This window comes from Lissotriton vulgaris, chromosome 7 (genome assembly GCF_964263255.1).
Source record: "Lissotriton vulgaris chromosome 7, aLisVul1.2, whole genome shotgun sequence".
NCBI classification, from domain to species: domain Eukaryota; kingdom Metazoa; phylum Chordata; class Amphibia; order Caudata; family Salamandridae; genus Lissotriton; species Lissotriton vulgaris.
Genome location: NC_141695.1, coordinates 18,388,617 through 18,411,809, shown reverse-complemented (window position 1 = coordinate 18,411,809; position 23,193 = coordinate 18,388,617). Strand labels below are relative to the sequence as shown.

At 51.6% G+C, this 23,193-nt stretch overlaps 1 protein-coding gene across 2 annotated transcripts in view; it reads left to right on the top strand.

Moving 5' to 3' along the window:
- Window positions 1-1,163: 1,163 nt before the first annotated feature.
- The window catches only part of LOC147700538 (uncharacterized), a 111,463-nt gene continuing 89,433 nt past the window's right edge, over window positions 1,164-23,193 (top strand). Inside the window, exons 1-2 of one of the 2 annotated variants that reach the window (XM_086929688.1) lie at window positions 1,164-1,420; window positions 2,310-2,406. The gene's annotated coding sequence lies outside the window, so the exon portion shown is untranslated. Of the gene's footprint in view, window positions 1,421-2,309; window positions 2,411-23,193 lie in introns of both variants that reach the window. The other variant, XM_086929687.1, reaches the window with a different exon arrangement.

Genomic DNA, 23,193 nt, shown 5'->3' with positions numbered 1-23,193 from the left:
GCCTATGTAAGGGCTTGAGTCTGCTTGGAGGGTGCACTGCAACAACGCTGTGTTCCTTTGCTTGGTTCTCTGCTCCATCCTCTTGCTGGTCCTAATTTTTTTTCTCCAGAAGAATTGCTCCAGTGGATTCTGATTTTCTTCAGTTCTTTGAAGTCTTCTGCAAAGAGGATTTTGCTTGTGCCCAGGGCGGACTGGGAACTAAACCCGGCCCTGGCAAAGTGCCTGGTCGCCACCCCCCCCCCCCAAGGGGCTGGAGGTTCGGCCGAGCTGTTCGCCACAGCCGATTTTGTTACAGCGGCCGAGGTTGCAGCTATGCTGCAAAAACGGCCCTGTAATAAAATTGGCCCCCAGGGGCCCAAAACTGGCTACCAATCCTGGTGGCCCATCAGGGAAGTGCCCGGTGCCCGCTAGGGCCAGTCTGGCCCTGCCTGTGCCTTTGGTGTTTTTCTCTTGAGAAGGTGACAGCTTCTCCAGGGCACTTGACCGACACATATTCCAGTTTGTGACGACATGGTGGCTTCCGGAGACAGTCGCCTTTAACTAAGACAGTGGAAGACCCAGATTGTGGGTCCAACCCTCAACACATAGGCATGTTCACAGTACCTAATCAGACACCGCAAGCTCTTTTACACTATGATCCACAATGAGAACAAGAACGAAGAAGCTCAATTATTTCAAGATGTCGGGTTCTTTCTGGTGCACAGACTTCTTCCCTGAACACATTTGATAACATACTGCGTCCTTAAATGTAGTATTTGCCCATTAGACCACTTGAGGAGCTATTGAAGAAATGTGTTTGATTCACTTTAAGACAATGCCCACAACCTTACATTTTGTTTTATGCAATGAGATTGTATGGTACACACAAAAATCATGAACTACTTTCCGGTGTTAGTCAGGTGTCTAAAAACCCTGATGAGGATCCATTGCACAGTTATACAGATTTGGAATAATCTGCACAGGTGGATATGATGGAGTGCCTTTTTTTTGTAAATCCAAGCAGAGAAAGTGTTTGTCCATTGCACTTGTGCACAGCGTCTACTTTGTCAGTTTGTGACAGCACAAACTTGCAAACATTGGTGCAATGAAGGCCTGTGATTGGACGAAAGCGCGTCACTGGCATCGCCTGGGCGCAATGACATCATACCTGCAGTGTCATCAATGTGTGCGTGGCACTCGAACATTGGCCGGTCTTCAGGGTAAACGCACACGCGGCTTGACAAGAGTTCTGGCTTCTCTTCTTTAGGTGAGACCTGACTTCCGGTCCCACCTGTTGCCTGACTTCCGCATTATCTACCTTCCTGCCCTATGAAGTGTCTGACTTCCGTCCACCTGTTGCCTGACTTCCAGTGCCACCTGTTTACCTGTCCAAAGTCCTCTCTTCTCTTGTCCATGGAGTGTGGACCGAGAGCGGCGGACGGTGAGTGCGGACACAATATATCAAAATAACTAAACATCCATAAACACGGAGGCCCGGTTCATTCCTTATCCAGCCTCACGTCTTATTTAATGTGTTCCCCCCCCCCCCCCCCCCTCGAGGGGGCCCCCTGATGTGCTAACCCCCAGGGGCCCTCTGTGACCCCCCAGGATGGAGCCCTCTGTGACCCCTAAGGATGTGGCCCTCTGTTGAGGATGTGACCCCACCCCCGGTCCCAGGATGGGGCCCTCTGGAGAGGATGTGACCCCCCCAGGATGGGGCCCTCTGTTGAGGATGTGACCCCCCCCCCCCAGGATGGGGCCCTCTGTTGAGGATGTGACCCCCCCAGAATGGGGCCCTCTGGTGAGGATGTGACTCTCCCAGGGATGGGTCCCTCTGCTGAGGATGTGACCCCTCAGGATGGGGCCCTCTGGTGAGGATGGGGCCCTCTGGTGAGGATGGGGCCCTCTGCTGAGGATGTCACCCCCCAGGATGGGGCCCTCTGGTGAGGAGGGGGCCCTCTGGGGAGGATGGGGCCCTCTGCTGAGGATGTCACCCCCCAGGATGGGGCCCTCTGTTGAGGATGGGGCCCTCTGGTGAGGATGGGGTCCTCTGCTGAGGATGTCATGGGGGAGAAATTATATGTTTTTCGTTTTCAGACCCTTTATTTCGATTAAAACAGAAAGCAATGTTTCCAATGCGCTGTGCATCATCGTTTCCTGTTTTCTCTTCTCAGGTGTTATGACTTTAGCGCCTCGATTCCTTCTCTTGCATTAATCCAGCACCAGGCACCTCCTGTCTCTTTATCTCACTCCTGCAGATTCTTTTGTCATCCCTGCGTCCCGCCTTGTTCTCTTTTTTTACATGTTTCTCTTCCTCTCTTGCTCTATAGCTGTTCAAGAAAGAAAAGTTCCGGCTCAAATTAAGCACTAGAGGCATCTTAGACTCTGCTGTCAGCAGCCAAGAAGGTCCTCCGGGCTCTGAATAAGGCAGGTGAGCATCTATACATTAGCAGGCTGCTCTGCGTTATATTTACAGTCAGTGACAGCAGTTAGTATAGTTCGTCATAGGGAGGGATGCTATAGCACCTGCATTATATTATGTTTACAGTCACTGACAACAGTCGATATAGGTTGTGATAGGAATGCTATAGCACATTGTACTATATTGCAGTAGAGCTGTTGGCGCACTTGGACACACTTGCACTCACCTGCACTTCTTCAACTTGAAAGGGGGAGGTCGGGGAGGCAGAAGAGGTGAGAAACCAAGATGTTGCATAATAAAAGAGGGAGGCTTAGGAGGAGAGGACTAAGTGAGAGGGGAGAAGAGAGGAGAGAGAGAGGGGGAGGAGGATAGCAGAGGGGAGAGAGGAGGAGAAATGAGAGAGAGGAGAGAGGAGGAGAGAGGAGGAGAGAGGGGAGAGGAGGAGAGAGGGGAGAGGAGGAGAGGGGAGAGTGAGGAGAGAGGGGAGAGGAGGAGAGAGAGGAGAGAGGAGGAGAGAGGGGAGAGGAGGAGAGAGGGGAGAGGAGGAGAGAGGGGAGAGGAGGAGAGAGGGGAGAGGAGGAGAGAGGGGGGAGAGAGGAGGAGAGAGGCGAGAGTGGGGAGAGTGAGGAGAGAGGGTAGAGGAGGAGAGAGGGGAGAGGAGGAGAGAGGAGGAGAGAGGCGAGAGTGGGGAGAGGCGAGAGGCGAGAGAGGGGAGAGTGAGGAGAGAGGGAAGAGGGGGAGAGAGAGGGGGAGAGAGAAGGAGAGGAGGAGAGAGGCGAGAGTGGGGAGAGTGAGGAGAGAGGAGAGAGGGGAGAGGAGGAGAGAGGAGGAGAGGCGAGAGTGGGGAGAGTGAGGAGAGAGGGGAGAGGAGGAGAGAGGAGGAGAGAGGCGAGAGTGGAGAGAGTGAGGGGAGAGGAGGAGAGAGGGGGAGAGAGGAGGAGAGATGCCAGAGTGGGGAGAGGCGAGAATGGGGAGAGGTGAGAGAGGGGAGAGTGAGGAGAGAGGGGAGAGGAGGAGAGAGGGGAGAGGAGGAGAGAGGAGGAGAGAGGCGAGAGTGGGGAGAGGCGAGAGAGGGGAGAGTGAGGAGAGAGGGAAGAGGAGGAGAGAGAGGGGGAGAGAGAAGGAGAGGAGGAGAGAGGCGAGAGTGGGGAGAGTGAGGAGAGAGGGGAGAGGAGGAGAGAGGGGAGAGGAGGAGAGGCGAGAGTGGGGAGAGTGAGGAGAGAGGGGAGAGGAGGAGAGAGGGGAGAGGAGGAGAGAGGAGGAGAGAGGCGAGAGTGGGGAAAGTGAGGGGAGAGGAGGAGAGAGGGGGAGAGAGGAGGAGAGATGCCAGAGTGGGGAGAGGCGAGAATGGGGAGAGGTGAGAGAGGGGAGAGTGAGGAGAGAGGGAAGAGGAGGAGAGAGAGAGGAGGAGAGAGGCGAGAGTGGGGAGAGTGAGGGGAGAGGGGAGAAGAGGAGAGTGGGGAGAGGGGGAGAGAGGGGAGAGTGAGGAGAGAGGGGAGAGAGGCGAGAGAGGGGAGAGGCGAGAGAGGGGAGAGTGAGGGGAGAGGAGGAGAGAGAGAAGGAGAGAGGAGGAGAGGAGGAGAGAGGCGAGATTGGGGAGAGGCGAGAGCAGTCATTGGGGTGAAGAGAGAGGGGAGAGGGAGAGAGGAGGAGAGAGGCGAGAGAGGGGAGAGTGAGCAGAGAGGGAAGAGGAGGAAAGAGAGAGAGGGGGAGAGAGGGGGAGAGAGGAGAGAGCGGGGGGAGGCGAGAGTGGGGGGAGGCGAGAGTGGGGGGAGGCGAGAGTGGGGAGAGGCGAGAGTGGGGAGAGGCGAGAGTGGGGAGAGGCGAGAGAGGGGAGAGTGAGGAGAGAGGGGAGAGGAGGAGAGAGGAGGAGAGAGAGAGGGGGAGAGGAGGAGAGAGGCGAGAGAGGGGAGAGTGAGGAGAGTGAGGAGAGAGAGGAGAGGGGGAGAGAGGAGGAGACAGGCTGAAGTGTATATAAAAATATATAAAGTGCAATTTATTTGGGTACCCAAATAAATTGCACTTTATATATTTTTATATACACTTCAGTTTTATCTCTTTTTCTTCCTGTGTCACCCATTGGTATGAATGTCATATATAATGTATAGAAATTCTGGCCTCTAAAAAGTCCCCCCCCGCGATCTAAATATTATACTGCTCACACATAATAAACACATTGGTCCAACTATATTGACTAACAACTCACAGGGTCCCTCGAAATTTTGCTTTGTATTTGCTCCCCTCCCTGTGAATTGAACCAGGGGAACCTTCCAATTCATTTTTTAGAGTCCCTATGGGAACACCGGGACAAAGACTAGGTGGTTAGGACATTCATACCCTGCTCCCTTTTCTTTTGTTGGTTTTTGTTTTTTGGGTGGGGCGACTTGGCTGAAGCAGAGTTCCAAGATGAATGCAAACACTTCCTGGTTTAAGTGTTGCCCCCTAATCAGAGTTCTGCATGAGCTTATCATTATTTGCGAAGGCTTTATGACCTTAGGTATACAAATTTGGATTTCCTTTAATATCTCCAAAACTACAGAAGGGATTGTCACCAAATAACTGGAAGCATGATCTGCGAACCAAACGCCACTTTTCTGCCAAATTTGGTGTAATTCCGTCCAGCGGTTTGGGCTATAGTCGTGTCGATAGACTCAATTGGAATTAACATGGGAAACTCACTTTTTTACCCTCCTTTTACTGGGCACCCACTTGACGGACCACCCCGAAACTTTCCATGCACAACAAACCCCAGCTTGACACTTTTTTGGGGGAACGTTTGTGAAAATTCGTCAAACAGCTCCAAAGGTATAAGCAAGTCATAACGCTTTTCTTATGGAAACCTGGTCCTAACTATACGTAATTACTGTCGACCGCCAGCCGGTAATATTTAGCTATTTATTTATTTAGTCACTGACAAAAACAAAGGTCACAGAGACCTTCTAGTTAGGAATAGAATTAAAAAAAACATAGAAATTCACCAAAAAAAACAAAGGGCGCAGGGAGCAGTAGCCCAAGGGAGGCATAACATGTTATCGGAGGGGATAACTTAGTTTGTGCCTCAGAGAGATGTCTGGGAAAGGGGTGAGACAGGATGAGGACCATGAGGACCATGTTTTTAATAAAGGGCAGAGTTCACAGTCAGCTTGCAAGGCAACGGCCATCATTAGCGAAGCAGGTGCAGCAGCACAGGGGTCCAAGGGGCCCCCTGCATCACAGATATGACTCTCACTTCAAAAAAGGAACATGGAGGAGCATTTTACTTGATGGAATTGGGACTCAGCTGCACTATAGCTGCAAAATAGGGAGCAACATGTGGCAGCTCATTGTTTTTCTCCAGAAAGTGCAGAGAGACGGTTTGAAGACTGAAGTGATGGTGAGGGATAGCGAGCATGGGGTGAGATGCAGGGAAGACAGCCTGCTACCTGTAGCTATCATTGGTGCAGCAGAAGCAGGAATATGCAGGTCTCTCAACACCCTTAATATCTGGGGCAGTGTTTACCTTCAATTTCTGTTTGTTTGACGCATTTACTCTTTTATGCGTCTTTCTTTTAGTGTGGATTATGAACTACAGAAATGTATCCCTGAAATGATCTCATATGTTCTATGCCTCCCACTTCCCCCAATCCTTGCCATAAAAGTTTGGAGAGGTGGGTGTACCGACCGGATTTTCGGACCAGATGGAATCAGCTCCTAGGAGCCCCTCTAACCCAGCCGGAACGTAATCAGCTCCCTCCTTAGAACGTATTTACAATGGGTATAGATATATGTGTATGTACATCTCGTACCTAAAGATGGGGAAAATAGCAATAAACATGCGTAGGTTTTCTACAATATCCTATTGACACCAACTAGTCTCGCGGCCACTTAGGCCCAGACTAATCTGCCCTGGGGCAGGTCTGAATATGTACTCTTACACACTGATCTCCCTCAGTGCTCACTCGACACGCAATCCGGCGTGTCTACACACGGGCCTGCAGTCCCAGTGCTCTCATTCACACACGATCCGCAATCCGGCAGACCTCCACACCGTATCCTTCCGGTGCTCTCATTCACACAAGATCCGCAATCCGGCGGATCTACACACCGTATCCTTCCGGTGCTCTCATTAACGCCGTGTACCAACGACGATCACTTTCCTATGAACACTTAGGGAAGAAGTCTCTCATTGTCTACTCAGGATAAAACTACGATAATAGAAATCAGTATGGCTTTCCAAATTGAAATATGTACCTTCTGCTCTTGGCATCAAACGTTCCCTCTCTCCCTCATTGCTCAGTCATTTTTTACCTGATCGGGAGTCGCATCCGTTCATGCAAACAATGTCTGACTAGAAGACCAGGTTACCCCGATTGAACAAGAATACAAGGCACATGTCGGTTCACTAAGAACTGGGGTATTTTATTACAATAAAAATAAACACAATTCTACACGATAGCATAGATATATATATATATATATATTCTGCAAAGAAAAGTAAAAGGTTAGAATGCGCGCTTTGTAAGGGAAAGGGCGGAGGTCACCTGGTTAATATGAAGTCGGGGTTCGGCAGGCATCTAGGCTCCCTTCTCGTCTGTGTCTTGGCTCGTCTCGGAATCACACCTTAGCAGTCACGGGTACACGTCTGCACCGCTATGCTCGATCTCCTCTGCTTCCCTCCAAGTCACTGGAACCTTGCTCGCTATTAACTACCGTCTCTCTCTCTCTCTGTCTCTGTTCGCTCCGCGCTGCTTCTCCTTCAGTCTTTCTCAGAGAGTCTCGGTTTCAGAATCTTTCTTGGACTTCAAAATGGCGACTGTCTGCCTGGAAATAATTAATGGCATAGATGCTAACGGCTAGCTGCCGCCTACAGACTGACTGACTCATTGCCTAATACTTTCGCTAATATCAAAGCCTGTCCCTTCATGGAAAGTTACGGCCAGTAACCTGCCGCCCACCAAATTCTTGTACCTGACAACTTACGCCAACGACACCCAATTAGTATTATCAGTGCACAACAACGGAGCATCTATCCCCGCCAATTTTCAAGAGGGAATGAAGGCAATAAGCTCCTGGATGTCATCAAACTGCCTCAAACTTAACTCCGACAAAACGGAGGTGATGACATTCAGGAGCTTGCACCCAGCATGGTCCCCTCAATGGTGGCCACCTCAGATGGGGTCCCCCCCCCCAACCGGTGGTCAAGGTCCGAAACCTCGGAGTCATTTTTGACAATAAGCTTACTTTCATACACCACGCCAATGCTGTTGTATCATCTGCCTTCTACACTCTAAAAAAAATTAAAAAATTACTTCCTTACCTACCACAGTCCGCGGGCAAAACACTCATCAGCACCTTAGTGTTCTCGAGAACCGACTATTGTAACTCTCTTCTCCTAAATGCCCAAGAAAAGGTTCTCAACAAGCTCCAGACAGTACAAAACGCGGCGGCCAGAACCCTACTATCCATTCCTAAGTTCACTTCAACCTTAGCTCATATCAAGGAACTACATTGGCTTCCGGTTAGGAGCCGAATCAAATTTAAGGCTCTGTGCATAGCCTATAAAACTCTGAATAATGCAGGACCACATTTTCTAAAAAGAGCTCTCCGCCCACTGGAACAACGCAGGACCCTTCGATCTTCCTCTGCCTACCTGCTGAACGTCCCTTGGACAAGAAAGGCCAGCTGGGGAGACAGATGTTTCACAACCGCCACGGCCAAACTGTGGAACACCCTACCCCTTCATATCAAAACTGCCCCCACGCTCCTCAAATTCAGAAAGAGCCTTAAAACATGGCTGTTCTCATCTTCCTAACTCCCCTGTCACACCATCAGTGAGCTCTGTAAACACTAGCGCCGAGACACCCGTATGGGTATTTGCGCGCTTTAAAAATTGCAAAAATAAAATAAAATAAAATAAATAAATACCTCCCCGTACCAAGGACACGTTCCCAGCCGGCCGGCCTGAAGTTGTGTCTTCGGAGTGGAGAAAAATACAGTCTTTCGATAAGGGCCAGCCTGAGCCGGTTCTCTCCAAGCGAACAACACCTCAAAACTAAAACAATACACTTCACCTAAAAAACCTCTCAAGCTACCGGGCAGAAGGCAAGATGGAGTCTGTCCCGTTTAAGGCCTACAAGGCCCAAAATACGCATAACTCCATGGAAGATATACTAACACTCTTACAAAAGGATGGATCATCACTAATACTTATATATCTATCCCCTAGCTTAAGTTTATAAGCCCTGATCTAAAGAAAAGGGTACGAAAATGCACTACTGTGCCTCATGGATAGGTCCTACATATAGTCCTAATCCCTATACTATAAGGGTAATAGGCTGGAGTCATTTTCCATCATCCTCCTTCTAAAGAGGGCCGAAAAAGTCGGTCATTACAGTGGGTCAGACCTCAAAACAATTTGCTTATGAGGACCTGGCGCAAAGAAAGTAACCTCTGCTCTAGAGTAAGGATCTAGGGGTAGCACGTGTTAGGCCCCTGAGGCACAACTTCAGTTTGCAGCCATTGTTTGAGTGATGTCATGTCTGCTTCTTTGGACCTGTTTGTGAGGTCTTGGATTGTATCGCCAATTTCATACATTGCTGCTGTTGTGATATGGACATTTCCGTCTCTTTGACTCTGTCAGACAACCTTCTCTTTTTGAATTCTAATGCCTGCCTTGTAGATGAAATTGTTTCCAGAATGTTGTCTCGTTTGTCTATCTATGTGGATTCTTTTTTTTTTAAAATATCTTTTTATTGAAATCAAAAAATAAATAAAAGAAAAAAAGACACATGACGGCAATAATCATCACAGCCAATCAATCAATCAATCAGTGACACTTGTAAAGCGCGCTACATACCCGTAGGGTCTCAAGGCGCTGGGGGGGGGGGGGGGGTTCCGCTACTGCTCGAACAGCCAGGTCTTCAGCTTCTTCCTGAAGGAGAGGTGGTCTTGGGTCAGGCGCAGGTCGGACGGGAGGGAGTTCCAGGTCTTGGCGGCCAGGTAGGAGAAGGACCTTCCTCCCGTAGTTGCTCTTCGGATGCGGGGGACGGCGGCGAGGGCGTGGTTGGCTGATCGGAGGTGGCGTTTGGGAGCGTAGAAGTTGACTCGGCTGTTGAGGTAGCTCGGGCCTTGGTCGTGTAGGGCTTTGTGTGCGTGGGTGAGAAGGCGGAAGGTGATTCTCTTGTTGATGGGGAGCCAGTGAAGGTCTCTCAGATGTCCGGAGATGTGGCTGGATCGTGGGATGTCGAGGATGAGTCTGGCTGAGGCGTTTTGGATCCGCTGGAGTCTCTTCTGGAGCTTGGCGGTGGTCCCGGCGTAGAGGGCGTTGCCGTAGTCCAGTCGGCTGGTGACGAGGGCCTGGGTGACGGTCTTCCTGGTCTCTGTGGGGATCCACCAGAAGATCTTCCGTAGCATGCGTAGGATGTTGAAGCACGCCGAGGAGACGCTGTTGACTTGCCTGGTCATGGAGAGGGAGGAGTCCAGGATGAAGCCCAGGTTACGTGCATGGTCTGTCGGTTTGGGTGCGGTGCCCAGGGCGGGAGGCCACCAGGAGTCGTCCCAGGCGGAGGGAGAGGAGCCCAGGATGAGGACCTCCGTCTTGTCCGAGTTCAGTTTCAGGCGGCTGGTCGTCATCCACTCGGCTACCTCTTTCATCCCTTCGTGTAGGTTGGCTCTGGCGGCGGCGGGGTTGTTGGTCAGGGAGAGGATCAGCTGGGTGTCGTCGGCGTAGGAGATGATGCTGAGGTGGTGTTTGCGTACGATGGCCGCGAGGGGGCTCATGTAGACGTTGAAGAGGGTGGGGCTCAGGGATGATCCTTGGGGGACGCCGCAGATGACTTCGGAGGCCTCTGACTTGTACGGTGGTAGGCGGACTCGCTGTGTTCTTCCGTCGAGGAAGGAGATGATCCATTCCAGCGCCTTGTCCTGGATTCCGATGTTGCTGAGGCGCCGTATTAGGGTGCGGTGGCAGACCGTGTCGAATGCCGCGGAGAGGTCTAGGAGGATGAGGGCCGCTGTTTCTCCATTGTCCATCAGGGCTCGGATGTCATCGGTGGCGGCGATGAGGGCGGTCTCGGTGCTGTGTTTGGCTCGGAAGCCGGACTGTGAGGGGTCGAGGGATCCGTTCGTCTCAAGGAAGGCGGCCATCTGCTTGTTGACGGTCTTCTCGATGACTTTGGCTGGAAACGGGAGAAGCGAGATGGGGCGGTAATTCTTGAGGTCGGTGGGGTCCGCTGTTGGTTTCTTGAGTAGAGCGCTGAGTTCGGCGTGTTTCCAGCTCTCGGGGAAGATGGCGGTGTCGAAGGATGTGTTGATGATGTCTCGCAGGTGGGGTGCGATGACAGCGTCGGCCTTGTTGAAGATGTGGTGGGGGCAGGGGTCGGTTGGTGATCCGGAGTGGATTGAGTTCATCGTGCGGATGGTGTCTTCTGTGCTGATCGGGGTCCAGGCGCGGAGGGTGGTGGTGGGGGGGGCTGGCTGGTCGGTCGTGGTGTGCGTTGGTTGGTTGTTGAAACTGCTGTGTATGTCCGCGATCTTGTTGTGGAAGTATGAAGCCAGGGAGTTGCAGAGGTCTTGCGATGGGGTGATGTCGTTGTTTCCCGCGTTGGGGTTGGAAAGCTCTTTCACGATGTTGAAGAGTTCCTTGCTGTTGTGTGCGTTGTTGTCCAACCGGTCCTTGAATGCTGTTCCCTTGGCGGCGCGGATCAGCTGGTGGTGTTTCCGGGTGGCAAGTTTGTAGGAGGTCCTGTTGTCCGGTGTCGGATCCCTTTTCCAGACTTTCTCGAGGGCTCGGCAGTTCTTCTTGGAGCTCTTGAGTTCGTCGGCTCACAAATTAAATGTCTTATACATAGCAGGACAGTCATCTCCTTGTTATGCCACGTTGCTTACCCTTTCCCCCATTTTCAGATCTCAACAATATCGCTATTGTACCTAATCCTCAGTCCCTCCCAAGCTGGGACGTCGTCCAACCAGCTGACAGAGCATCCCTCTACTTTCATTCCAGCCCCCCAAACTTGCATCCATTCGTGTGGGCAACCTCTCCCTTCGTAGACCACCTTCTCCACCTGCATGCACCAATCCATGTCAAATTCCCAATCCCGGGATGTAGGCCCCACCTCTGCCCTACATTTTCTATCTGTTATGTTTGGCCACCATGAGGCCTAAGGTGACCCAAAGTCATTGCCCAGGTGATTTATTCGAATGTTCTGCATGTATAATATGTCCTGTGTATGATCTTTAGTTGGACCAATCTGAATTGTGACCATTTGTTCACCTCCCGGGGGGACGCAAGCGCCTCCATCCACTCCTCATCTCTCAAGTGCCCTGGATTTTTCACCCATTTACCACGCACTTTCTCCAAGGTGTCGGGGGAATTGTTTAGTATTTTCTGATGGGTTAAAGATATTGCTTTTTCTTTCAGAAACCCTGGTCTCCCCTTGTGCAGCTCTATCTCTGCACCGCTGCCGCAGCACCTCTCTCTGGTAGGTGTTCGAGGCCCCCCTCCATCTACAGGCTCCTGCCTGCACCTCGTCCCTCGTGGTCCAGTGGGAGAGCCTTGCTTCTCTGAAGCCGATGAACTACACCGATGGATCACTAACTGCGCAGACAAGCTCGCCCTCCTCCGCAACTCCAACAGACAGTGCCCCATGAAAGCCACCTGGCTCAACACCGACATATGAGAATCCAGAGGCACCTGCAGACATGTGAAGCAATTATGGAGAAACAGCAAAACCCCAGAAGATTGGACCACCTACAAGAACACCATGACACAATATAACCACCACATCAACTCCACCAAAAGGACCTTCATCCAGGACAAAGTCCTCGCCAACTCCAGCAACTTGAAGGCACTCTTCAGCATCATTCAGAAATTCACCAAACCCCCCAGCAAAGCCTCGGACATCACACCTACCTCTGCAACAGACTCAGCTCCTACTTCCACCTCAAAATCAAGTCCTCTACGACAACTTCAACAAACCGACACCAAACACTGAAATCACACCTACCTCCAGCAATGCCAGCCAGCCTACCATCTCAGCCTGGATTCCGGTCACCAACAAAGATACTGCCACGCCCATGAAGCGCATTCACTAGGAAGTCCCCACCATCCCCTGCCTGACGCACATCTTCTACAGAGCCGCCGCCGCTATAGCACCCAAGCTACGACGCACCATCAACGCCACCTTTGAATCCGGCACATTCCCGGACTACTAGAAACATGCAGAAGTCAATCCCCTCCTCAAGAAGCCCTCTGCAGAACTGACAGATCTTAAAAACTAGAGACCCATCTCTCTCCTCCCCTCCGTGGCTAAAGTCACCGAGAAGATCGTCAACATCCAGTTAACAAACTTCATCGGAGCCAACTCCATTCTCGACTCTTCCAAATCCGGATTCCGCAGCTACCACAGCACCGAGACCACCCTCTACGCCGCCACAGACAACACCGTGGCCCTCATTCTACTAGACCTCTCTGCAGCCTTTGACACCGTCTCCCACGACACTCTCACAACCAGACTCCACAACGCTGGCATACAGGGAAACACTCTCGACTGGATCCGCTCTTTCCTCACCGGTGGAACCCAATGAATCAGACTTCCACCTTTCCTCTCCGAACCCACAGAGATCAACTGCTGAGTACCCCAAGGATCATCCCTCTGCCCCACGCTCTTCAACTTCTACATGGTCCCCTCGCCACCATCGTCGGACAGCATGGACTCAGCATAGTATCATAGGTACCACGACACCTAGCTCATCCTCTCCCTTACGAAGGAACCAGACACCACAAGACTCCGCTCCCTGGAAGGAATGAAAGATTTTGCATCCAGGATAAGCTGCAGCTGTCTGAAGCTCAACTCTGAGAAGACCGAAGTCATCGTCCGGAACTTCATCATCATACTCGACACCTCCCTCATCATGACCTGACAGATCAACGCCATCTCCTCCACATGCTTCAACACTCTCCGCATCCTTCGCAAGACCTTCAAGTGCATCCCCCTGAATCCAGGAAGACCATCGCCCACGCACTCATTACAAGCAGACTCGACTAGGGAAATACCCTCTATGCCGGAATCAACAAAGCCCTGCTCCGTAAACTCCAAACCACCCAGTACATCACTGCCAGACTCTTCTTCGGCATGCCACAACATGAACACATCACCCAGGACCTACGAGACCACCATTGACTCCCGGTCAAGAAGACAGTAATCTTCAAGCTACTCACTCACACCTACAAATCCCTCCAAAACACCGGACCACAATACCTCAAAGAGTCTCCTTCCACGTACCCAAGAGAGACTTCCGCTCCTCCTACCTCGCCGAAACCCTGTGCATCCACAGAGCCAGAGCGGGTGGAAGAGCCTACTCTTACATCGCTTTAAAGACCTAGAACAAGCTCCCTCTCAACATTAGACGTTCCCACCCCCCCCACTCTGCACACCTTCAGGAAGAGCCTCAATACCTGGCTTTTCGGCTGATTCTGAGCAGCATGTCCTCCCTCCCCGCAGCGCCTTGAGACCCTCATGGGGGACTAGCACGCTTCACAAATCCCTGATTATTTGATTTCAGACAGTTGTCTAGCAACCTATCCTCTAGGGGGGAGGAGACCGGGAGATCGGTACCCTTTGGAATGGCAATTTGTAGAGCATGCCTTATCTGAATACAGCGTAATTTTTCGAACAACAGTAACTCATACTTCTTTTGAAAGTCGACGAAGGGCCTAACCTTCCATTCACCCACATGCCACCCACCCTTGAGAGGCCAATAAGGTCCTATTTATCCAAACCTGGGAAGTTCGCCAAAAATCCCACCCCTGCTGTGTCCCATGCTGTGTCCCATAATGGAGCGGTTTGGGTCGTTTTCTCTCACCACCCTAGAGCCGCTGACTCTGTATGCCATACCTTAACTATGGTACTGGTGTTCTCCGTTTGACCCCATAGATGGCCCTAAGGTAGCCCCTCGGTCCAATATCGTCTGTCCATCCTATAGGCCGGTTCGTAATGTGCGGTATGAACCCACTGATTGATCACTGTAAGTTGCGCCACCAAGTAATACTATTGAAGAGCCAGAAGAGCAAACCCTCTGTCGTACCAGCTCTTAGTCAATTTATTTAATGCTATTTGTGGAGTCCCTCCATCCCAAAGGAGTGTCCGTACCTCTGCTTCAACCGCTCAAAAATATGTGGGAGAGCCAAGTAGGGCTTGTTTTGCAAAATGTATGAGAAGCTGGGAAGCACCATCATTTTATATAAGGAGGCCTTACCTAACAGTGACAAGGGCAAAGACTTACAATGTAGTACATTTCCCGAAGACGACTTAGGGAGGGGCGAAGTTGCTTTCATAAAAGACCACAGGGTCTTTAGTAACATAAATTCCCAGATATTGGAATCCTACTATTACCACTCTTGCTGTGCAAGTTCTGGGAAGTCTCAGTCTTGGGCCATAGAGGACGTATATCAGCAACATATCCCAGTTTATGGTGTATCCAGAGTAATTTTGATACAGGGTAAAGATAGGAAGCACCTTATGTAGGGAGGAGATGGATTTCACCAAGTAAAGAAGGATGTCACACATAAAGGGACATCCTATCCTCCCAATCTTCAGTCCATCTGAGTCCCCTAATAAGCTGGTCACCTCGTATCTACACCGCTAGTGGCTCCAAGACTAATGCGAATATCAAAGGGGAGAGGGGACATCCCTGTCTCCCTCTTTGTAATTTAATAACCGCCTATCGCCCCCCCATTTACCGTAACTTGTGCTAAAGGTTGTGCATATAAACAGTCGGACCCATGCTAAAAACTTCCCAAACCCTTGTCTGCCGAGGACAGGGAGTAGGAAGGGTCATGCTGTCATGTCAAACGCCATCTTAGCATCCAAGGACACCACAACAGCCTCTTCTCGAATGCTGTCTGCTCTTCTCAGTACTCCCTGAAGGTGCTGCAAGTTAAGTGCGGTATTTCTTCCTGGCATAAAGCCTGATTGGTTGGGGTGGATTAACTTATGTAGCAATGGAGCCAATCTGGTTTCCCACATTTTCCCTAAAATCTTAACCTCTGCATTTAGCAGTGATATTGTTCTGTAAGACGCACAACTCTCCCGCGGTATTTGCGAGCCTCTGATTTTCCGGTAGTTTCTCGATTCAAAGACTTTCCTGGTACATCTTCACTAAGTATGGCCCAGTTTTGGACGCTGTCAGTTTATGTAGTTCAATCGGCAAGCCATTTGGGCCGATTGCTTTCCCAGCTTTTAATGCCAGGAAAGCCAATACTACTTCACTGTTTGTAAGGTCTGATTCTAAACTATCCTTGTCTACTGTCTCCAGTGAGGGCATATCAAGAGTTGCCAATAATTCCATCGCTTTGATTCGGGTGATGCGAGCCAAAGGCATATACAACTGCCTATAGTAAGCTGCGAAGGTGTCTGCTATTCCCTACAGTTCTCTCAATGACTTCCCTCCCCCCTATATAGAGTGATCTCAAATACCCATTTGGTAGCTCCTTCTCTCTTGTCCAATCATGGGAGAAGCTTGCCCGCTCTATCCCCCACCTCGTATAAATGATGTAGGTCGCTCTGTGTTTGGCTCTTGCCGCTTTCTCAGCAATATCTCTATACTCATTTGGTTTAATTTACTGCCTATGTTGCACATCTGTTTGATCTGGCAGTAATAGCTCAGATTCTAATTATTGTATTTCTCCTTTTATTTCTTCCAGCTGTTTCCGCTTCTCTTTTTTTATGTCCAGCAATCAAAGAAACTCCTTGGTCTCTAATTGCCATCTTGTAGGCCTCCCATAAGACCCGGGCCGATTCTACCAATCCCTCATTTTCTTCATTATACCAGATCGTAGCCCTTTGCAGACCAGCTCGGCTAAACGGTACTTTAAGGTACTATGGAATAAGTGACATCGCCTTATTACTGGACAAGGGTTTTTTGCCAATCTGAGTACAGATCGGCAAATGATCAGAGATTCCTCTCGGGAGGTGATTCGTCTCACCAAACACTGGAAGTTGTCCAGCCAGCTCAAATATATAGTCTATGCGGGACAGACTTCCATGTACACCAGAGTGGAAAGTATACTGCCAGTTTAATGGATTTTGCATCCGGCATACATCAACGTGGCCAATTGCGGGCAAAGTCAGCTAGGATCTTCCTGGAGGGGTTCTCTGTCTTACCGGCAAGCAGTCCATGCCCCATTAAGTGCCACGAGACAGCCCACTCCAATAACCATGTGGCCGCGTGTGTGGTGGTATGTAGTCTCGGGGGGGGGGGGTGTAAAAGGACATAATATTTAATGGTGGGGCCTTCCAATGTCTCGATAGCGCCCCCCACCATCACCCCCCACGCCTGGACCCCGATCAACACCGAAGACACCATCCGCACGATGAACTCCATCCACTCCAGATCTCCAACCGACCCCTGCACTCACCACGCCTTCAACAAGGCCGACTCCGTCATCGCTCCCCATCTACGGGACATCATCAACGCCTCATTCTACTCCGCAACCTTCCAGGAGAGCTGGAAGCACGCCAAACTCAGCGCCCTCCTGAAGAAACCATCAGCCGACCCCACCGACCTCAAAAACTACTGCCCCATCTCGCTCCTCCCGTTTCCTGCCAAGGTCATCGAGAAGACCGTCAACAATCAGCTGGCCGCAAATGGATCCCTTGACCTCTCGCAGTCCGGCTTCCGGGCCAACCACAATACCGAGACCGCCCTCATCGCAGCCACAGACGACATCCGAGCCCTGCTTGACAACGGTGAAACAGCAGCCCTCATCCTCCTGGACCTCTCCACGGCGTTCGTCACTGTCTGCCACCGCACCCTAGTGCAGCGCCTCAGCAATGTCGGAATACAAGAGAAGGCACTGGAATGGATCATCTCCTTCCTCGGCAGAAGGACACAGAGAGTCCGCCTCCCCCTGTTCAGATCAGAAGCCACCGATGTCATCTGCGGCGTCCCTCAAGGCTGCTTGCTCAGCCCCACCCTCTTCAACGTCTACATGAGTCCCCTTGCGGCCATCGCACGCCAACACAACCTCAACATCATCTCCTACGCCGACGACACCCAGCTGATCCTCTCCCTCACCAACGACCCCGCCACCGCCAGAGCCAACCTACACGAAGGGATGAAAGACGTAGCCGAGCGGATGATGAACATCCGCCTGAAACTGAACTCAGATAAGACGGAAGTCCTCATCCTGGGATCATCGCCCTCCGCCTGGGACGACTCCTGGTGGCCCCCCGCCCTGGGCAGCGCACCCAAACCAACAGACCACGCACGCAACCTGGGCTTCATCCTGAACTCCTCCCTCTCCATGACCAGACAAGTCAACGCCGTCTCCTCGTCATGCTTCAACATCCTACGCATGCTACGGAAGATCTTCCGGTGGATCCCCACCGAAACCAGGAAGACGGTCACCCAGGCCCTCGTCACCAGCCAACTAGACTACGGCAACTCCCTCTACGCCGGAACCACTGCAAAACTCCAGAAACGACTCCAGCGGATCCAGAACACCTCAGCACGACTCATCCTGGACATCCCCCGACACAGCCACATCTCCACACACCTAAGAGACCTGCACTGGCTCCCCGTCAACAAGAGAATCACGTTCCGACTCCTCACCCACGCACACAAAGCGCTTCACAACCAAGGCCCAGGATACCTCAACGACCGCCTCAACTTCTACACTCCCACCCCCCAGCTTCGATCGACCAGCCACGCCCTCGCCGCCGTCCCCCGCATCCGAAGAGCCACAACGGGAGGAAGATCCTTCTCCAACCTGGCCGCCAAGAAGTGGAACTCCCTCCCCACCCACTTCCGCCTGACCCAAGACCACCTCGCCTTCAGGAAGCAACTCAAGACCTGGCTGTTCGAGCAGTAGCGGAACCCCCCCTGACCCCCCCAAGCGCCTTGAGACCCTCGGGGTGAGTAGCGCGCTATACAAATGCCTTGATTGATTGATTGATTGATAGTGTTACAAAACTGCCATAGAATCATGTGTGACTTTTAGTATAGTAAATGGAAAGGATTTTCGCAAGAGGATCCCCACCCCTCTGGAACCTCTAGCATGTGCTACTGATTTGTAGCCCCACCTGTTGAGCGCATAAGTGGTCCCCTGTAAGTGGGTTTCCTGTAGTAGGGCTTTATCGGGTGAGAGGCGTTTTAAGTATTGCAGAACTACTCCCCTTTCAATTTTATCACCCAGCCCATTCACATTCCAAGAAAGGATTTTAAATATACCGGACACTTGAACCTTATTCAAAGTTTAGCTAGGGAGACTGGCAGTCTTGGAGGAGATCCCATGTCTATCAAGAAGCAGTTGAGAGCAGCCAGGGAGTAGGAGCCATCTGAGAGAAGTCCTGTTCAACTACACTCTGCTGTTTGAGACATATGTCATGTAACAGTTTCGCTCTGACCAACATGCTGTGCCATAAAAACATAGTAAACCAACTGATGTAACAATGTTCCTCCCTCCCTGCATCGTGGACTTAAATCTGTAAGAGGTTCTACACTCCTGAGGCGGAAGCCGGGACCACGCTCGCATTTTTAGCATTTGCTGTGAATTGAAAGATTGTTTTTACCTGTTCTTCACTCCTTTCAGGGCTCACTCCCGCCCTCATTCACTTCAAACATCGCCGCGCAGCCAATTTAAACGCTGCCACGGCACTAAGTTTACCGCCGCCATTCTCCTTCATCAGCCCAAGGCCACGCCCATGGCCCTGAGGCCACGCCCCCTGCCGAAACCTGCTACATAAGGCGCGCTGTTGCTCTAGCTCGCAGTAAGAGGTTCTACACTCCTGAGGCGGAAGCCGGGAGCACGCTCGCATTTTTAACATTTGCTGTGAATTGAAAAATTGTCTTTACCTGTTCTTCACTCCTTTCAGGGCTCACTCCCGCCCTTATTCACTTCAAACATCGCCGCGCAGCCGATTTAAACGCTGCCACGGCACTAAGTTTCCCGCCGCCACTCTCCTTCATCAGCCCAAGGCCACGCCCATGGCCCTGAGGCCACATCCCCTCCTCTCATATATTAACAATGTGCCACCCCCGGACGCGCAGCGGACGCGCGCAACGGGTGCGCCGCCTGCGCACCAAAGGCGCGCCAAAGGAAAGCCCGTCTGCGCCCGTCCGCGCCTGGCCGGGCCCAGGGTCCAGCCGAGCCGGCTGCCCTATCTCATACTCGGCTGACTCCCTTAGGGATCTACAACTCCCCAACCTCACACCCTCCCCTTCCACCATCAGACGCATCTCCACGACGGTATCATTTCGTACGATCGGCGCCCCACCAATCGGAGTACCCCCCCCACCAAACCTACCGAGAGCGATACTACCATCCGGGTTCTCTATCTGAACACCCGCTCCCTTGTAAAACATCATGCCGACATCTTCATCCTTGTATCCACCGAGAAACAGGACGTTCTCCTGCTCACCGAAACATGGTTGACTGCAGACTCTCTCCCTGAAATCCTGGCGGCCCTCCCCCCAGACTATTACATCCTCCGTGCCGATCGGCCAGACAATCGCTCTGGGGGTGGAGTAGCTGCCATAATATCCAAACGCCTCAACTTCATCTCCACTTCATCCATCTCCCTCTTGGGAGTAGATAACCTTATCTTCAGCCTAAAAACGGACAGTGGGGCCTTAACACTCCTCCTCCTCTACCGACCCGCACAACCGATGCCCTCCTTCGCAGCCACCCTGACCGATCAGCTGATCAACCTTCTCACCTCTAACCCCAGATTCGCCCTCTTCGGTGACCTTAACTATTGGTTCAACGACGTTAACGCCAGGCCCCAGGCCCTGGAGGTCTTCGAGGCTCTCACCAGCCTCAACCTGATTCAACAAGTCACCTCGCCTACTCACATTAAGGGCCACATTCTGGACCAAATTTGGACCCAAAACCTAACTCTCTCTCCCCCATCCGTTTCCCCCTGCACCTGGTCAGACCACAACTTAATAGATACCACCCTCACGGTCAGTGGCAGAATTTCCACCCCACTGATAGCTGGCGGCCTCTCTCGCAAATGGAGCTCCTATGACTCCGAAGGATTTCTTGTGACCCTCTCAGATACCCGGCCTGCCCTCGATCCACGAACCAACATTGATAAACTAGAAAGGACATAGGCACCTGGCTGCAGTCAGCCAGCGACCAATTTGTCCCCTTAATAAAATTTCCCCTGACCAGACACCACAACTCCCACAGATGGTTCACGGACAACCTCAAAAAACTCAAACAGAAGGGGTACGTCAGCTGGAAAGGACATGGAGACGCAACAACTCCGAATCAGAAAGATCGCAATACACCTCAGCCCGCAGAGACTACAAAATCGCAATCGCCTCAGCTAAATCAGCCCACTTTTCTAACCGAATCTCTTCCTCGGACAACAAATCTAAAGACATTTTTAAAATTATGAATGAACTTACATCTGATGACAGAACCCTCCCAGGTCAAACCCCCACCCAAGAAACTTGTGACGCTCTCAGTCTTTTTTTCATTGAAAAAAATTATAAAATCAAAGCATTGATCCCCACCGTCCCTCAGACCACCACTCCTGATACTCCCCTCAATAACCCATCCGTCTTCACTGAATTCCCCTCCCTCAACCCTGCCTCCCTAGCACAGCTTGCATCCCGGATAAAATCGGGTTCCCCGAATGATGGCTGCCCTCCCCCAGTCCTACGAAGCGTCTGTCACTCTCTACCCGAATGCATCCTGCCTCTGCTGAACGGCTCGCTCAGCACAGGTACTGTCCCCAGCTCCTTCAAAGAGGCCATCCTAGTCCCGCTACTGAAGAAACCTGGCGCGGACCCAGCTGAGCTGTCGAACTACCGCCCCATATCGCTCCTGCCCTATTTTTCTAAACTACTCGAAGCGCATGCCACTAGATGCCTCTCCAACTTTATTGAGACCTCTTGCTACCTGGAGCTTAATCAGGCTGGCTTCAACCCTTCTTTCTCCACCGAAGCTGTCATCCTAGCTGTTCTCGACACGCTGAGGAGGAACGCCGACTCGGGGACCTCCCAGGCCCTCGTACTCCTGGACCTATCGGCCGCGTTCGACGGTCGACCATAACATCTTGCTTCACCGTGTCGAACAGGCTGGCATCCTGGACTCCTCCCTCAGCTGGATTCGGTCTTTCCTGTCTGGTAGAACTCAAGCCATCCGGCTGGGCCCCTACACAGCACCCAAAACCACCACGTCATGTGGAGTTCCCCAGGGCTCCTCCCTGTCACCTTTACTGTTCAACCTTTACCTCCGCCCCCTACTCCACTCACTCCGTAACTGGGACATCACAGTCTATAACTATGCTGATGATCTTCAGATCATCTTTCCACTCAACTCCCCCAATGCGGTAGGCAATTTTCATTCCGTTATGCTTCACATCCAAGATTGGATGAACTCCAACCAACTGAAACTGAACCCTGGGAAAACCGAGCTTCTTCTCCCGGGTTCCAGACCCTCTTTTTGGGGACCCCAGTTCTGGCCCACTGAACTGGGCCTTCCACCGACCCCGCGAATTCTGTAAAGAGCCTCGGCGTGACCATCGACGCCGAACTCTCCCTCCGACCCCATGTCGGCTCCGTGATTTCATCCTGCTCCTTCCAACTCCGAAAGATTCGGAAGGTTAGCCACTTACTCCCCCCACATGCTCTGATCCAAGTAATCATTTCTCTTGTGCTCTCCCGCTTGGACTTTTCCTATTCTATCTATCACGGACTTCCTAAAACACTTCTCCACCGCCTTCAGGTAGTCCAGAACCAGGCAGCCCGCCTCATTTTCAAATCCCCAAAATGGCAATCAGCCAAACCCCTGATGCACAAATTGCACTGGCTACCTATAGAACAGAGGGTGGCCTTCAAGCTGGGCTGCCTCACGTTCAAAGCTCTCCACTGCACCAGCCCTGCCTTCCTGACCTCACTCATTAATCCCTATCGCAATCTACGCTCTGCTCATCTTCAGTCGCTTGTTGTACCCAAAACCAGAACCAACAAATTCGGTGGACGAAGGTTTGCCCTCTTGGCCCCGAAGTTTTGGAACTCTCTCCCCCTGATCATCAAATCAAGCAGCTCCCTCCTCCACTTTAGGGAGCAGCTCAAAACCTTCCTCTTTCCCCCACCCTGCTAACCCTGCAAACCCCCAGCCTGTGTATCACCTCTGTTCTATAGCACCAGGAAACCCATGGTGTCAGCGCGCTCTAAAAATTTCATTTAATAATAATAATATTCTGCCCACCCCCCAACCTCGCAGAGCACACCTGTGTACCCCACCCCTCATTTCCTAATGTCAGGGACCATGTCCCACCCAGCCAGCCAACCACCCGTTACATCACCCCCACCCGAACATGCAACATTACCACACAACATTACCACACAGCAACAGTTAAATTGGGGTTCAGTAGGATTACAAGTCTTCTAGTCAGTACTTCACAGAGTTGACTTCTCCGTGGCTTGAATGCGATAACCGGGTCTCTCCACTGTAGAGAGTGTTGTTACATATACAGGTAATAACACCCAGTGAGGGCAAAACTTCGCCCTTCCGTCTAAGGCACTGTCCAGCACCTCACGAGGCACCCGGACCCAGAGTTTTCTACAAATTTCAACTGATGCGGATGGAATTCCTGTGGCGGCCAGGTGTCTGAGGATCCCTTGGTAGCAGTAGCCAACTCCCAACTCTGTGGCAGTTCCTGGTGTCGCTTCTTGTTTCTTCTCTGTTGGTGCACATTGGATTGTCTATTCCCAGGTCGTCATCGACCATCCAGCCATTTCCAGGTTTTGTCAGGGGAATCAAAGAATCACGACTTTCCTGCTGCTACTAAATGGAG